Genomic DNA, 17,813 nt, shown 5'->3' with positions numbered 1-17,813 from the left:
TTTTTATTTATTGATCAATCGAGATGAAATCACTTTTAATGAGTATTTTATCAATATTTAAGCTAAATTCGGTCAAAAATTTGTCCAGAAAAAAATGCATTCAAAATTGTACCGAAAAAAATGCATTCAAAATTGTACCGAAAAAATCGCATGTTTTTTTTCTTCAAGATACAAAATCCGTAACAACGATTTCTTAATGTAAAATTGAATTTTAACAGTTTTTTGAATGAAAATCGTTATATTTGCTTGAATTAAAGCAAAAAATACAAAAACTATGGTTTCAGCGGATATATTTGAAAATAGTGAAAAAAAATCTCAAAATTGTGCTTCTCTGGCCGAGAAACGTCGATTTTGAAAATTCTATTATAAATCAAGGTACATTTTTATTTATTGATCAATCGAGATGAAATCACTTTTAATGAGTATTTTATAGGTATTTAAGCTAAATTCGGTCAAAAGTTTGTCCAGAAAAAAATGCATTCAAAAGTGTACCGAAAAAATCGCTTGTTTTTTTCTTCTTGATAAAAAATCCGTGACAACGATTTCTTATTGAAAATTGAATTTGAACAGTTTTTTGAATGAATATCGTTACATTTGCTTAAATTAAAGCAAAAAGTACACAAATAATGGTTTCAGTGATTATATTTGAAAATATTAAAAAAAACTCAAAATGTGCTTCTCTGGTCGAGAAACGTCGATTTTGAAAATTCTATTAAAAATCGAGGTATATTTTTATTTATTGATCAATCGAGATGAAATCACTTTTAATGAGTATTTTATAGGTATTAAAGCTAAATTCGGTCAAAAATTTGTCCAGAAAAAAATGCATACAAAAGTGTACCGAAAAACTCGCATGTATTTTTTCTTCAAGATACAAAATCCGTGACAACAATTTCTTAATGAAAATTGAATTTGAACAGTTTTTTGTATGAATATCGTTACATTTGCTTAAATTAAAGCAAAAAGTACACAAATAATGGTTTCAGTGATTATATTTGAAAATATTAAAAAAAACTCAAAATGTGCTTCTCTGGTCGAGAAACGTCGATTTTGAAAATTCTATTAAAAATCGAGGTATATTTTTATTTATTGATCAATCGAGATGAAATCACTTTTAATGAGTATTTTATAGGTATTAAAGCTAAATTCGGTCAAAAATTTGTCCAGAAAAAAATGCATACAAAAGTGTACCGAAAAACTCGCATGTATTTTTTCTTCAAGATACAAAATCCGTGACAACAATTTCTTAATGAAAATTGAATTTGAACAGTTTTTTGTATGAATATCGTTATATTTGCTTGAATTAAAGCAAAAAGTACAAAAACTATGGTTTCAGCGGTTATATTTGAAAATATTAAAAAAAACTCAAAACGTGCTTCTCTGGTCGAGAAACGTCGGTCAAAAATTTGTCCAGAAAAAAATGCATTCAAAATAGTACCGAAAAAATCGCATGTTTTTTTCTTCAAGATACAAAATCCGTGACAACAATTTCTTAATGAAAATTGAATTTGAACAGTTTTTTGTATGAATATCGTTATATTTGCTTGAATTAAAGCATAAAGTACAAAAACTATGGTTTCAGCGGTTATATTTGAAAATATTAAAAAAAAACTCAAAACGTGCTTCTCTGGTCGAGAAACGTCGATTTTGAAAATTCTATTAAAAATCGAGGTACATTTTTATTTATTGATCAATCGAGATGAAATCACTTTTAATGAGTATTTTATCAATATTTAAGCTAAATTCGGTCAAAAATTTGTCCAGAAAAAAATTCATTCAAAATTGTACCGAAAAAATCGCATGTTTTTTTTCTTCAAGATACAAAATCCGTAACAACGATTTCTTAATGTAAAATTGAATTTTAACAGTTTTTTGAATGAAAATCGTTATATTTGCTTGAATTAAAGCAAAAAATACAAAAACTATGGTTTCAGCGGATATATTTGAAAATAGTGAAAAAAAATCTCAAAATTGTGCTTCTCTGGCCGAGAAACGTCGATTTTGAAAATTCTATTATAAATCAAGGTACATTTTTATTTATTGATCAATCGAGATGAAATCACTTTTAATGAGTATTTTATAGGTATTTAAGCTAAATTCGGTCAAAAATTTGTCCAGAAAAAAATGCATTCAAAAGTGTACCGAAAAAATCGCTTGTTTTTTTCTTCTTGATAAAAAATCCGTGACAACGATTTCTTATTGAAAATTGAATTTGAACAGTTTTGTGAATGAATATCGTTATATTTGCTTGAATTAAAGCAAAAAGTACAAAAATAATGGTTTCAGTGATTATATTTGAAAATAGCGAAAAAAACTCAAAATGTGCTTCTCTGGTCGAGAAACGTCGATTTTGAAAATGTTATTAAAAATCGAGGTACATTTCTATTTATTGATCAATCGATATGAAATCACTTTTAATGAGTATGTTATAGGTATTTAACTAAATTCGGTGAAAAATTTGTCCAGAAAAAAATGCATTCAAAAGTGTACCGAAAAAATCGCTTGTTTTTTCTTCTTGATAAAAAATCCGTGACAACGATTTCTTATTGAAAATTGAATTTGAACAGTTTTGTGAATGAATATCGTTAAATTTGCTTAAATTAAAGCAAAAAGTACACAAATAATGGTTCCAGTGATTATATTTGAAAATAGCGAAAAAAAACTCAAAATGTGCTTCTCTGGTCGAGAAACGTCGATTTTGAGAATGTTATTAAAAATTGAGGTACATTATTATTTATTGATCAATCGAGATGAAATCACTTTTAATGAGTATTTCATAAATAAATAAGCTGAATTCGGTCAAACATTTGTCCAGAAAAAAATGCATTCAAAAGTGTACCGAAAAAATCGCATGTTTTTTCTTCAAGATACTAAATCCGTGACGATTTCTTAATGAAAATTGAGTTTGAACCGTTTTTTGAATGAATATCGTTATACTTGCTTGGATTAAAGCAAAAAGTACAAAAATAATGGTTTCAGTGATTATATTTGAAAATATTAAAAAAAAACTCAAAATGTGCTTCTCTGGTCGAGAAACGTCGATTTTGAAAATTCTATTAAAAATCGAGGTATATTTTTATTTATTGATCAATCGAGATGAAATCACTTTTAATGAGTATCTTATAGGTATTAAAGCTAAATTCGGTTAAATTTATGTCCAGAAAAAAATGCATTCAAAAGTGTACCGAAAAAATCGCATGTTTTTTTTCTTCAAGATGAAAAATCCGTAGCAGCGATTTCTTAATGTAAAATTGAATTTTAACAGTTTTATGAATGAATATTGTTACATTTGTTGAATTAAAGCAAAAAGTACAAAAATTGTTTCAGTGATTATATTTGAAAATAGTGAAAAAAACTCAAAATGTGCTTCTCTGGTCGAGAAGCGTCGATTTTGAAAATTCTATTAAAAATCGAGGTACATTTTTATTTATTGATCAATCGTGATGAAATCGCTTTTAATGAGTATTTTATATGTATTTAAGCTAAATTCGGTCAAAAATTTGTCCAGAAAAAAATGCATTCAAAATTGTACCGAAAAAATCGCATGTTTTTTTCTTCAAGATACAAAATCCGTGACAACAATTTCTTAATGAAAATTGAATTTGAACAGTTTTTTGTATGAATATCGTTATATTTGCTTGATTTAAAGCAAATAATACAAAAACTAAGGTTTTAGCGGTTATATTTGAAAATATTAAAAAAAAACTCAAAACGTGCTTCTCTGGTCGAGAAACGTCGATTTTGAAAATTCTATTAAAAATCGAGGTACATTTTTATTTATTGATCAATCGAGATGAAATCACTTTTAATGAGTATTTTATCAATATTTACGCTAAATTCGGTCAAAAATTTGTCCAGAAAAAAATGCATTCAAAATTGTACCGAAAAAAATGCATTCAAAATTGTACCGAAAAAATCGCATGTTTTTTTTCTTCAAGATACAAAATCCGTAACAACGATTTCTTAATGTAAAATTGAATTTTAACAGTTTTTTGAATGAAAATCGTTATATTTGCTTGAATTAAAGCAAAAAATTCAAAAACTATGGTTTCAGCGGATATATTTGAAAATAGTGAAAAAAAATCTCAAAATTGTGCTTCTCTGGCCGAGAAACGTCGATTTTGAAAATTCTATTATAAATCAAGGTACATTTTTATTTATTGATCAATCGAGATGAAATCACTTTTAATGAGTATTTTATAGGTATTTAAGCTAAATTCGGTCAAAAGTTTGTCCAGAAAAAAATGCATTCAAAAGTGTACCGAAAAAATCGCTTGTTTTTTTCTTCTTGATAAAAAATCCGTGACAACGATTTCTTATTGAAAATTGAATTTGAACAGTTTTTTGAATGAATATCGTTACATTTGCTTAAATTAAAGCAAAAAGTACACAAATAATGGTTTCAGTGATTATATTTGAAAATATTAAAAAAAACTCAAAATGTGCTTCTCTGGTCGAGAAACGTCGATTTTGAAAATTCTATTAAAAATCGAGGTATATTTTTATTTATTGATCAATCGAGATGAAATCACTTTTAATGAGTATTTTATAGGTATTAAAGCTAAATTCGGTCAAAAATTTGTCCAGAAAAAAATGCATACAAAAGTGTACCGAAAAACTCGCATGTATTTTTTCTTCAAGATACAAAATCCGTGACAACAATTTCTTAATGAAAATTGAATTTGAACAGTTTTTTGTATGAATATCGTTATATTTGCTTGAATTAAAGCAAAAAGTACAAAAACTATGGTTTCAGCGGTTATATTTGAAAATATTAAAAAAAACTCAAAACGTGCTTCTCTGGTCGAGAAACGTCGGTCAAAAATTTGTCCAGAAAAAAATGCATTCAAAATAGTACCGAAAAAATCGCATGTTTTTTTTCTTCAAGATACAAAATCCGTGACAACAATTTCTTAATGAAAATTGAATTTGAACAGTTTTTTGTATGAATATCGTTATGTTTGCTTGAATTAAAGCATAAAGTACAAAAACTATGGTTTCAGCGGTTATATTTGAAAATATTAAAAAAAAAACTCAAAACGTGCTTCTCTGGTCGAGAAACGTCGATTTTGAAAATTCTATTAAAAATCGAGGTACATTTTTATTTATTGATCAATTGAGATGAAATCACTTTTAATGAGTATTTTATCAATATTTAAGCTAAATTCGGTCAAAAATTTGTCCAGAAAAAAATGCATTCAAAATTGTACCGAAAAAATCGCATGTTTTTTTTCTTCAAGATACAAAATCCGTAACAACGATTTCTTAATGTAAAATTGAATTTTAACAGTTTTTTGAATGAAAATCGTTATATTTGCTTGAATTTAAGCAAAAAATACAAAAACTATGGTTTCAGCGGATATATTTGAAAATAGTGAAAAAAAATCTCAAAATTGTGCTTCTCTGGCCGAGAAACGTCGATTTTGAAAATTCTATTATAAATCAAGGTACATTTTTATTTATTGATCAATCGAGATGAAATCACTTTTAATGAGTATTTTATAGGTATTTAAGCTAAATTCGGTCAAAAGTTTGTCCAGAAAAAAATGCATTCAAAAGTGTACCGAAAAAATCGCTTGTTTTTTTCTTCTTGATAAAAAATCCGTGACAACGATTTCTTATTGAAAATTGAATTTGAACAGTTTTTTGAATGAATATCGTTACATTTGCTTAAATTAAAGCAAAAAGTACACAAATAATGGTTTCAGTGATTATATTTGAAAATATTAAAAAAACTCAAAATGTGCTTCTCTGGTCGAGAAACGTCGATTTTGAAAATTCTATTAAAAATCGAGGTATATTTTTATTTATTGATCAATCGAGATGAAATCACTTTTAATGAGTATTTTATAGGTATTAAAGCTAAATTCGGTCAAAAATTTGTCCAGAAAAAAATGCATACAAAAGTGTACCGAAAAACTCGCATGTATTTTTTCTTCAAGATACAAAATCCGTGACAACAATTTCTTAATGAAAATTGAATTTGAACAGTTTTTTGTATGAATATCGTTATATTTGCTTGAATTAAAGCAAAAAGTACAAAAACTATGGTTTCAGCGGTTATATTTGAAAATATTAAAAAAAAACTCAAAACGTGCTTCTCTGGTCGAGAAACGTCGGTCAAAAATTTGTCCAGAAAAAAATGCATTCAAAATAGTACCGAAAAAATCGCATGTTTTTTTTCTTCAAGATACAAAATCCGTGACAACAATTTCTTAATGAAAATTGAATTTGAACAGTTTTTTGTATGAATATCGTTATATTTGCTTGAATTAAAGCATAAAGTACAAAAACTATGGTTTCAGCGGTTATATTTGAAAATATTGAAAAAAAAACTCAAAACGTGCTTCTCTGGTCGAGAAACGTCGATTTTGAAAATTCTATTAAAAATCGAGGTACATTTTTATTTATTGATCAATTGAGATGAAATCACTTTTAATGAGTATTTTATCAATATTTAAGCTAAATTCGGTCAAAAATTTGTCCAGAAAAAAATGCATTCAAAATTGTACCGAAAAAATCGCATGTTTTTTTTCTTCAAGATACAAAATCCGTAACAACGATTTCTTAATGTAAAATTGAATTTTAACAGTTTTTTGAATGAAAATCGTTATATTTGCTTGAATTTAAGCAAAAAATACAAAAACTATGGTTTCAGCGGATATATTTGAAAATAGTGAAAAAAAAATCTCAAAATTGTGCTTCTCTGGCCGAGAAACGTCGATTTTGAAAATTCTATTATAAATCAAGGTACATTTTTATTTATTGATCAATCGAGATGAAATCACTTTTAATGAGTATTTTATAGGTATTTAAGCTAAATTCGGTCAAAAGTTTGTCCAGAAAAAAATGCATTCAAAAGTGTACCGAAAAAATCGCTTGTTTTTTTCTTCTTGATAAAAAATCCCTGACAACGATTTCTTATTGAAAATTGAATTTGAACAGTTTTGTGAATGAATATCGTTATATTTGCTTGAATTAAAGCAAAAAGTACAAAAATAATGGTTTCAGTGATTATATTTGAAAATAGCGAAAAAAACTCAAAATGTGCTTCTCTGGTCGAGAAACGTCGATTTTGAAAATGTTATTAAAAATCGAGGTACATTTCTATTTATTGATCAATCGATATGAAATCACTTTTAATGAGTATGTTATAGGTATTTAACTAAATTCGGTGAAAAATTTGTCCAGAAAAAAATGCATTCAAAAGTGTACCGAAAAAATCGCTTGTTTTTTTCTTCTTGATAAAAAATCCGTGACAACGATTTCTTATTGAAAATTGAATTTGAACAGTTTTGTGAATGAATATCGTTACATTTGCTTAAATTAAAGCAAAAAGTACAAAAATAATGGTTTCAGTGATTATATTTGAAAATAGCGAAAAAAACTCAAAATGTGCTTCTCTGGTCGAGAAACGTCGATTTTGAAAATGTTATTAAAAATCGAGGTACATTTCTATTTATTGATCAATCGATATGAAATCACTTTTAATGAGTATGTTATAGGTATTTAACTAAATTCGGTGAAAAATTTGTCCAGAAAAAAATGCATTCAAAAGTGTACCGAAAAAATCGCTTGTTTTTTTCTTCTTGATAAAAAATCCGTGACAACGATTTCTTATTGAAAATTGAGTTTGGACAGTTTTTTGAATGAATATCGTTACATTTGCTTAAATTAAAGCAAAAAGTACAAAAATAAAGGTTTCAGTGATTATATTTGAAAATATTAAAAAAAACTCAAAATGTGCTTCTCTGGTCGAGAAACGTCGATTTTGAAAATTCTATTAAAAATCGAGGTATATTTTTATTTATTGATCAATCGAGATGAAATCACTTTTAATGAGTATTTTATAGGTATTAAAGCTAAATTCGGTCAAAAATTTGTCCAGAAAAAAATGCATTCAAAATTGTACCGAAAAAATCGCATGTTTTTTTTCTTCAAGATACAAAATCCGTAACAACGATTTCTTAATGTAAAATTGAATTTTAACAGTTTTTTGAATGAAAATCGTTATATTTGCTTGAATTTAAGCAAAAAATACAAAAACTATGGTTTCAGCGGATATATTTGAAAATAGTGAAAAAAAATCTCAAAATTGTGCTTCTCTGGCCGAGAAACGTCGATTTTGAAAATTCTATTATAAATCAAGGTACATTTTTATTTATTGATCAATCGAGATGAAATCACTTTTAATGAGTATTTTATAGGTATTTAAGCTAAATTCGGTCAAAAGTTTGTCCAGAAAAAAATGCATTCAAAAGTGTACCGAAAAAATCGCTTGTTTTTTTCTTCTTGATAAAAAATCCGTGACAACGATTTCTTATTGAAAATTGAATTTGAACAGTTTTTTGAATGAATATCGTTACATTTGCTTAAATTAAAGCAAAAAGTACACAAATAATGGTTTCAGTGATTATATTTGAAAATATTAAAAAAACTCAAAATGTGCTTCTCTGGTCGAGAAACGTCGATTTTGAAAATTCTATTAAAAATCGAGGTATATTTTTATTTATTGATCAATCGAGATGAAATCACTTTTAATGAGTATTTTATAGGTATTAAAGCTAAATTCGGTCAAAAATTTGTCCAGAAAAAAATGCATACAAAAGTGTACCGAAAAACTCGCATGTATTTTTTCTTCAAGATACAAAATCCGTGACAACAATTTCTTAATGAAAATTGAATTTGAACAGTTTTTTGTATGAATATCGTTATATTTGCTTGAATTAAAGCAAAAAGTACAAAAACTATGGTTTCAGCGGTTATATTTGAAAATATTAAAAAAAAACTCAAAACGTGCTTCTCTGGTCGAGAAACGTCGGTCAAAAATTTGTCCAGAAAAAAATGCATTCAAAATAGTACCGAAAAAATCGCATGTTTTTTTTCTTCAAGATACAAAATCCGTGACAACAATTTCTTAATGAAAATTGAATTTGAACAGTTTTTTGTATGAATATCGTTATATTTGCTTGAATTAAAGCATAAAGTACAAAAACTATGGTTTCAGCGGTTATATTTGAAAATATTGAAAAAAAAACTCAAAACGTGCTTCTCTGGTCGAGAAACGTCGATTTTGAAAATTCTATTAAAAATCGAGGTACATTTTTATTTATTGATCAATTGAGATGAAATCACTTTTAATGAGTATTTTATCAATATTTAAGCTAAATTCGGTCAAAAATTTGTCCAGAAAAAAATGCATTCAAAATTGTACCGAAAAAATCGCATGTTTTTTTTCTTCAAGATACAAAATCCGTAACAACGATTTCTTAATGTAAAATTGAATTTTAACAGTTTTTTGAATGAAAATCGTTATATTTGCTTGAATTTAAGCAAAAAATACAAAAACTATGGTTTCAGCGGATATATTTGAAAATAGTGAAAAAAAAATCTCAAAATTGTGCTTCTCTGGCCGAGAAACGTCGATTTTGAAAATTCTATTATAAATCAAGGTACATTTTTATTTATTGATCAATCGAGATGAAATCACTTTTAATGAGTATTTTATAGGTATTTAAGCTAAATTCGGTCAAAAGTTTGTCCAGAAAAAAATGCATTCAAAAGTGTACCGAAAAAATCGCTTGTTTTTTTCTTCTTGATAAAAAATCCCTGACAACGATTTCTTATTGAAAATTGAATTTGAACAGTTTTGTGAATGAATATCGTTATATTTGCTTGAATTAAAGCAAAAAGTACAAAAATAATGGTTTCAGTGATTATATTTGAAAATAGCGAAAAAAACTCAAAATGTGCTTCTCTGGTCGAGAAACGTCGATTTTGAAAATGTTATTAAAAATCGAGGTACATTTCTATTTATTGATCAATCGATATGAAATCACTTTTAATGAGTATGTTATAGGTATTTAACTAAATTCGGTGAAAAATTTGTCCAGAAAAAAATGCATTCAAAAGTGTACCGAAAAAATCGCTTGTTTTTTTCTTCTTGATAAAAAATCCGTGACAACGATTTCTTATTGAAAATTGAATTTGAACAGTTTTGTGAATGAATATCGTTACATTTGCTTAAATTAAAGCAAAAAGTACAAAAATAATGGTTTCAGTGATTATATTTGAAAATAGCGAAAAAAACTCAAAATGTGCTTCTCTGGTCGAGAAACGTCGATTTTGAAAATGTTATTAAAAATCGAGGTACATTTCTATTTATTGATCAATCGATATGAAATCACTTTTAATGAGTATGTTATAGGTATTTAACTAAATTCGGTGAAAAATTTGTCCAGAAAAAAATGCATTCAAAAGTGTACCGAAAAAATCGCTTGTTTTTTTCTTCTTGATAAAAAATCCGTGACAACGATTTCTTATTGAAAATTGAGTTTGGACAGTTTTTTGAATGAATATCGTTACATTTGCTTAAATTAAAGCAAAAAGTACAAAAATAAAGGTTTCAGTGATTATATTTGAAAATATTAAAAAAAACTCAAAATGTGCTTCTCTGGTCGAGAAACGTCGATTTTGAAAATTCTATTAAAAATCGAGGTATATTTTTATTTATTGATCAATCGAGATGAAATCACTTTTAATGAGTATTTTATAGGTATTAAAGCTAAATTCGGTCAAAAATTTGTCCAGAAAAAAATGCATACAAAAGTGTACCGAAAAACTCGCATGTATTTTTTCTTCAAGATACAAAATCCGTGACAACAATTTCTTAATGAAAATTGAATTTGAACAGTTTTTTGTATGAATATCGTTATATTTGCTTGAATTAAAGCAAAAAGTACAAAAACTATGGTTTCAGCGGTTATATTTGAAAATATTAAAAAAAACTCAAAACGTGCTTCTCTGGTCGAGAAACGTCGGTCAAAAATTTGTCCAGAAAAAAATGCATTCAAAATAGTACCGAAAAAATCGCATGTTTTTTTTCTTCAAGATACAAAATCCGTGACAACAATTTCTTAATGAAAATTGAATTTGAACAGTTTTTTGTATGAATATCGTTATATTTGCTTGAATTAAAGCATAAAGTACAAAAACTATGGTTTCAGCGGTTATATTTGAAAATATTAAAAAAAACTCAAAATGTGCTTCTCTGGTCGAGAAACGTCGATTTTGAAAATTCTATTAAAAATCGAGGTACATTTTTATTTATTGATCAATCGAGATGAAATCACTTTTAATGAGTATTTTATCAATATTTAAGCTAAATTCGGTCAAAAATTTGTCCAGAAAAAAATTCATTCAAAATTGTACCGAAAAAATCGCATGTTTTTTTTCTTCAAGATACAAAATCCGTAACAACGATTTCTTAATGTAAAATTGAATTTTAACAGTTTTTTGAATGAAAATCGTTATATTTGCTTGAATTAAAGCAAAAAATACAAAAACTAAGGTTTTAGCGGTTATATTTGAAAATAGTGAAAAAAATCTCAAAATGTGCTTCTCTGGCCGAGAAACGTCGATTTTGAAAATGTTATTAAAAATCGAGGCACATTTTTATTTTTTGATCAATCGATATCAAATCACTTTTAATGAGTATTTTATAGGTATTTAAGCTAAATTCGGTCAAAAATTTGTCCAGAAAAAAATGCATTCAAAAGTGTACCGAAAAAATCGCATGTTTTTTTTCTTCAAGATACAAAATCCGTGACAACGATTTCTTATTGAAAATTGAATTTGAACAGTTTTGTGAATGAATATCGTTAAATTTGCTTAAATTAAAGCAAAAAGTACACAAATAATGGTTCCAGTGATTATATTTGAAAATAGCGAAAAAAAACTCAAAATGTGCTTCTCTGGTCGAGAAACGTCGATTTTGAAAATGTTATTAAAAATCGAGGTACATTATTATTTATTGATCAATCGAGATGAAATCACTTTTAATGAGTATTTCATAAATAAATAAGCTGAATTCGGTCAAACATTTGTCCAGAAAAAAATGCATTCAAAAGTGTACCGAAAAAATCGCATGTTTTTTCTTCAAGATACTAAATCCGTGACGATTTCTTAATGAAAATTGAGTTTGAACCGTTTTTTGAATGAATATCGTTATACTTGCTTGGATTAAAGCAAAAAGTACAAAAATAATGGTTTCAGTGATTATATTTGAAATATTAAAAAAAACTCAAAATGTGCTTCTCTGGTCGAGAAACGTCGATTTTGAAAATGTTATTAAAAATTGAGGTACATTATTATTTATTGATCAATCGAGATGAAATCACTTTTAATGAGTATTTCATAAATAAATAAGCTGAATTCGGTCAAACATTTGTCCAGAAAAAAATGCATTCAAAAGTGTACCGAAAAAATCGCATGTTTTTTCTTCAAGATACTAAATCCGTGACGATTTCTTAATGAAAATTGAGTTTGAACCGTTTTTTGAATGAATATCGTTATACTTGCTTGGATTAAAGCAAAAAGTACAAAAATAATGGTTTCAGTGATTATATTTGAAAATATTAAAAAAAACTCAAAATGTGCTTCTCTGGTCGAGAAACGTCGATTTTGAAAATTCTATTAAAAATCGAGGTATATTTTTATTTATTGATCAATCGAGATGAAATCACTTTTAATGAGTATCTTATAGGTATTAAAGCTAAATTCGGTTAAATTTATGTCCAGAAAAAAATGCATTCAAAAGTGTACCGAAAAAATCGCATGTTTTTTTTCTTCAAGATGAAAAATCCGTAGCAGCGATTTCTTATTGAAAATTGAATTTTAACAGTTTTATGAATGAATATTGTTACATTTGTTGAATTAAAGCAAAAAGTACAAAAATTGTTTCAGTGATTATATTTGAAAATAGTGAAAAAAACTCAAAATGTGCTTCTCTGGTCGAGAAGCGTCGATTTTGAAAATTCTATTAAAAATCGAGGTACATTTTTATTTATTGATCAATCGAGATGAAATCACTTTTAATGAGCATTTTATAGGTATTTAAGCCAAATTCGGTCAAAAATTTGTCCAGAAAAAAATGCATTCAAAATTGTACCGAAAAAATCGCATGTTTTTTTTCTTCAAGATACAAAATCCGTGACAACGGTTTCTTATTGAAAATTGAATTTTAACAGTTTTATGAATGAATATTGTTACATTTGTTGAATTAAAGCAAAAAGTACAAAAATTGTTTCAGTGATTATATTTGAAAATAGTGAAAAAAACTCAAAATGTGCTTCTCTGGTCGAGAAGCGTCGATTTTGAAAATTCTATTAAAAATCGAGGTACATTTTTATTTATTGATCAATCGTGATGAAATCGCTTTTAATGAGTATTTTATATGTATTTAAGCTAAATTCGGTCAAAAATTTGTCCAGAAAAAAATGCATTCAAAATTGTACCGAAAAAATCGCATGTTTTTTTCTTCAAGATACAAAATCCGTGACAACAATTTCTTAATGAAAATTGAATTTGAACAGTTTTTTGTATGAATATCGTTATATTGGCTTGATTTAAAGCAAATAATACAAAAACTAAGGTTTTAGCGGTTATATTTGAAAATATTAAAAAAAAACTCAAAACGTGCTTCTCTGGTCGAGAAACGCCGATTTTGAAAATTCTATTAAAAATCGAGGTACATTTTTATTTATTGATCAATTGAGATGAAATCACTTTTAATGAGTATTTTATCAATATTTAAGCTAAATTCGGTCAAAAATTTGTCCAGAAAAAAATGCATTCAAAATTGTACCGAAAAAATCGCATGTTTTTTTTCTTCAAGATACAAAATCCGTAACAACGATTTCTTAATGTAAAATTGAATTTTAACAGTTTTTTGAATGAAAATCGTTATATTTGCTTGAATTTAAGCAAAAAATACAAAAACTATGGTTTCAGCGGATATATTTGAAAATAGTGAAAAAAAATCTCAAAATTGTGCTTCTCTGGCCGAGAAACGTCGATTTTGAAAATTCTATTATAAATCAAGGTACATTTTTATTTATTGATCAATCGAGATGAAATCACTTTTAATGAGTATTTTATAGGTATTTAAGCTAAATTCGGTCAAAAGTTTGTCCAGAAAAAAATGCATTCAAAAGTGTACCGAAAAAATCGCTTGTTTTTTTCTTCTTGATAAAAAATCCGTGACAACGATTTCTTATTGAAAATTGAATTTGAACAGTTTTGTGAATGAATATCGTTACATTTGCTTAAATTAAAGCAAAAAGTACACAAATAATGGTTTCAGTGATTATATTTGAAAATAGCGAAAAAAAACTCAAAATGTGCTTCTCTGGTCGAGAAACGTCGATTTTGAAAATTCTATTAAAAATCGAGGTATATTTTTATTTATTGATCAATCGAGATGAAATCACTTTTAATGAGTATCTTATAGGTATTAAAGCTAAATTCGGTTAAATTTATGTCCAGAAAAAAATGCATTCAAAAGTGTACCGAAAAAATGGCATGTTTTTTCTTCAAGATACTAAATCCGTGACGATTTCTTATAGAAAATTGAGTTTGGACAGTTTTTTGAATGAATATCGTTATACTTGCTTGGATTAAAGCAAAAAGTACAAAAATAATGGTTTCAGTGATTATATTTGAAAATATTAAAAAAAACTCAAAATGTGCTTCTCTGGTCGAGAAACGTCGATTTTGAAAATTCTATTAAAAATCGAGGTATATTTTTATTTATTGATCAATCGAGATGAAATCACATTTAATGAGTATTTTATAGGTATTAAAGCTAAATTCGGTCAAAAATTTGTCCAGAAAAAAATGCATACAAAAGTGTACCGAAAAACTCGCATGTATTTTTTCTTCAAGATACAAAATCCGTGACAACAATTTCTTAATGAAAATTGAATTTGAACAGTTTTTTGTATGAATATCGTTATATTTGCTTGAATTAAAGCAAAAAGTACAAAAACTATGGTTTCAGCGGTTATATTTGAAAATATTAAAAAAAACTCAAAACGTGCTTCTCTGGTCGAGAAACGTCGGTCAAAAATTTGTCCAGAAAAAAATGCATTCAAAATAGTACCGAAAAAATCGCATGTTTTTTTTCTTCAAGATACAAAATCCGTGACAACAATTTCTTAATGAAAATTGAATTTGAACAGTTTTTTGTATGAATATCGTTATATTTGCTTGAATTAAAGCATAAAGTACAAAAACTATGGTTTCAGCGGTTATATTTGAAAATATTAAAAAAAAAACTCAAAACGTGCTTCTCTGGTCGAGAAACGCCGATTTTGAAAATTCTATTAAAAATCGAGGTACATTTTTATTTATTGATCAATTGAGATGAAATCACTTTTAATGAGTATTTTATCAATATTTAAGCTAAATTCGGTCAAAAATTTGTCCAGAAAAAAATGCATTCAAAATTGTACCGAAAAAATCGCATGTTTTTTTTCTTCAAGATACAAAATCCGTAACAACGATTTCTTAATGTAAAATTGAATTTTAACAGTTTTTTGAATGAAAATCGTTATATTTGCTTGAATTTAAGCAAAAAATACAAAAACTATGGTTTCAGCGGATATATTTGAAAATAGTGAAAAAAAATCTCAAAATTGTGCTTCTCTGGCCGAGAAACGTCGATTTTGAAAATTCTATTATAAATCAAGGTACATTTTTATTTATTGATCAATCGAGATGAAATCACTTTTAATGAGTATTTTATAGGTATTTAAGCTAAATTCGGTCAAAAGTTTGTCCAGAAAAAAATGCATTCAAAAGTGTACCGAAAAAATCGCTTGTTTTTTTCTTCTTGATAAAAAATCCGTGACAACGATTTCTTATTGAAAATTGAATTTGAACAGTTTTGTGAATGAATATCGTTACATTTGCTTAAATTAAAGCAAAAAGTACACAAATAATGGTTTCAGTGATTATATTTGAAAATAGCGAAAAAAAACTCAAAATGTGCTTCTCTGGTCGAGAAACGTCGATTTTGAAAATTCTATTAAAAATCGAGGTATATTTTTATTTATTGATCAATCGAGATGAAATCACTTTTAATGAGTATCTTATAGGTATTAAAGCTAAATTCGGTTAAATTTATGTCCAGAAAAAAATGCATTCAAAAGTGTACCGAAAAAATGGCATGTTTTTTCTTCAAGATACTAAATCCGTGACGATTTCTTATAGAAAATTGAGTTTGGACAGTTTTTTGAATGAATATCGTTATACTTGCTTGGATTAAAGCAAAAAGTACAAAAATAATGGTTTCAGTGATTATATTTGAAAATATTAAAAAAAACTCAAAATGTGCTTCTCTGGTCGAGAAACGTCGATTTTGAAAATTCTATTAAAAATCGAGGTATATTTTTATTTATTGATCAATCGAGATGAAATCACATTTAATGAGTATTTTATAGGTATTAAAGCTAAATTCGGTCAAAAATTTGTCCAGAAAAAAATGCATACAAAAGTGTACCGAAAAACTCGCATGTATTTTTTCTTCAAGATACAAAATCCGTGACAACAATTTCTTAATGAAAATTGAATTTGAACAGTTTTTTGTATGAATATCGTTATATTTGCTTGAATTAAAGCAAAAAGTACAAAAACTATGGTTTCAGCGGTTATATTTGAAAATATTAAAAAAAACTCAAAACGTGCTTCTCTGGTCGAGAAACGTCGGTCAAAAATTTGTCGAAAAAAAATGCATTCAAAATAGTACCGAAAAAATCGCATGTTTTTTTTCTTCAAGATACAAAATCCGTGACAACAATTTCTTAATGAAAATTGAATTTGAACAGTTTTTTGTATGAATATCGTTATATTTGCTTGAATTAAAGCAAAAAATACAAAAACTATGGTTTCAGCGGATATATTTGAAAATAGTGAAAAAAGTCTCAAAATTGTGCTTCTCTGGCCGAGAAACGTCGATTTTGAAAATTCTATTATAAATCAAGGTACATTTTTATTTATTGATCAATCGAGATGAAATCACTTTTAATGAGTATTTTATAGGTATTTAAGCTAAATTCGGTCAAAAATTTGTCCAGAAAAAAATGCATTCAAAAGTGTACCGAAAAAATCGCTTGTTTTTTTCTTGATAAAAAATCCGTGACAACGATTTCTTATTGAAAATTGAATTTGAACAGTTTTGTGAATGAATATCGTTATATTTGCTTGAATTAAAGCAAAAAGCACAAAAATAATGGTTTCAGTGATTATATTTGAAAATAGCGAAAAAAAACTCAAAATGTGCTTCTCTGGTCGAGAAACGTCGATTTTGAAAATTCTATTAAAAATCGAGGTATATTTTTATTTATTGATCAATCGAGATGAAATCACTTTTAATGAGTATCTTATAGGTATTAAAGCTAAATTCGGTTAAATTTATGTCCAGAAAAAAATGCATTCAAAAGTGTACCGAAAAAATGGCATGTTTTTTCTTCAAGATACTAAATCCGTGACGATTTCTCATAGAAAATTGAGTTTGGACAGTTTTTTGAATGAACATCGTTATACTTGCTTGGATTAAAGCAAAAAGTACAAAAATAATGGTTTCAGCGGTTATATTTGAAAATAGTGATAAAAAATCTCAAAATGTGCTTCTCTGGCCGAGAAACGTCGATTTTGAAAATTCTATTAAAAATCGAGGTACATTTTTATTTATTGATCAATCAAGATGAAAATACTTTTAATGAGTATTTTATATGTATTTAAGCAAAATTCGGTCAAAAATTTGTCCAGAAAAAAATGCATTCAAAATTGTACCGAAAAAATCGCATGTTTTTTTTCTTCATGGTGGTTCGAGCCCACCCGGAAGAGGTGTTGTGGGGTCTCAAATGTAGCGTGAAAAGTCATAACTTTTCCACAATACCTGACAACCATTCAAGTTCAGAGCTTCCGTTGCTCAATGGTTAGCGCGTTCGGCTGTTAACCGAAAGGTTGGT

The sequence above is a fragment of the Phalangium opilio genome, unplaced genomic scaffold (genome assembly GCF_054372755.1).
Source record: "Phalangium opilio isolate 3A_F unplaced genomic scaffold, DU_Popi_V2 ptg000209l_1, whole genome shotgun sequence".
Classification (NCBI taxonomy): domain Eukaryota; kingdom Metazoa; phylum Arthropoda; class Arachnida; order Opiliones; family Phalangiidae; genus Phalangium; species Phalangium opilio.
This window is presented reverse-complemented; position numbering follows the sequence as displayed.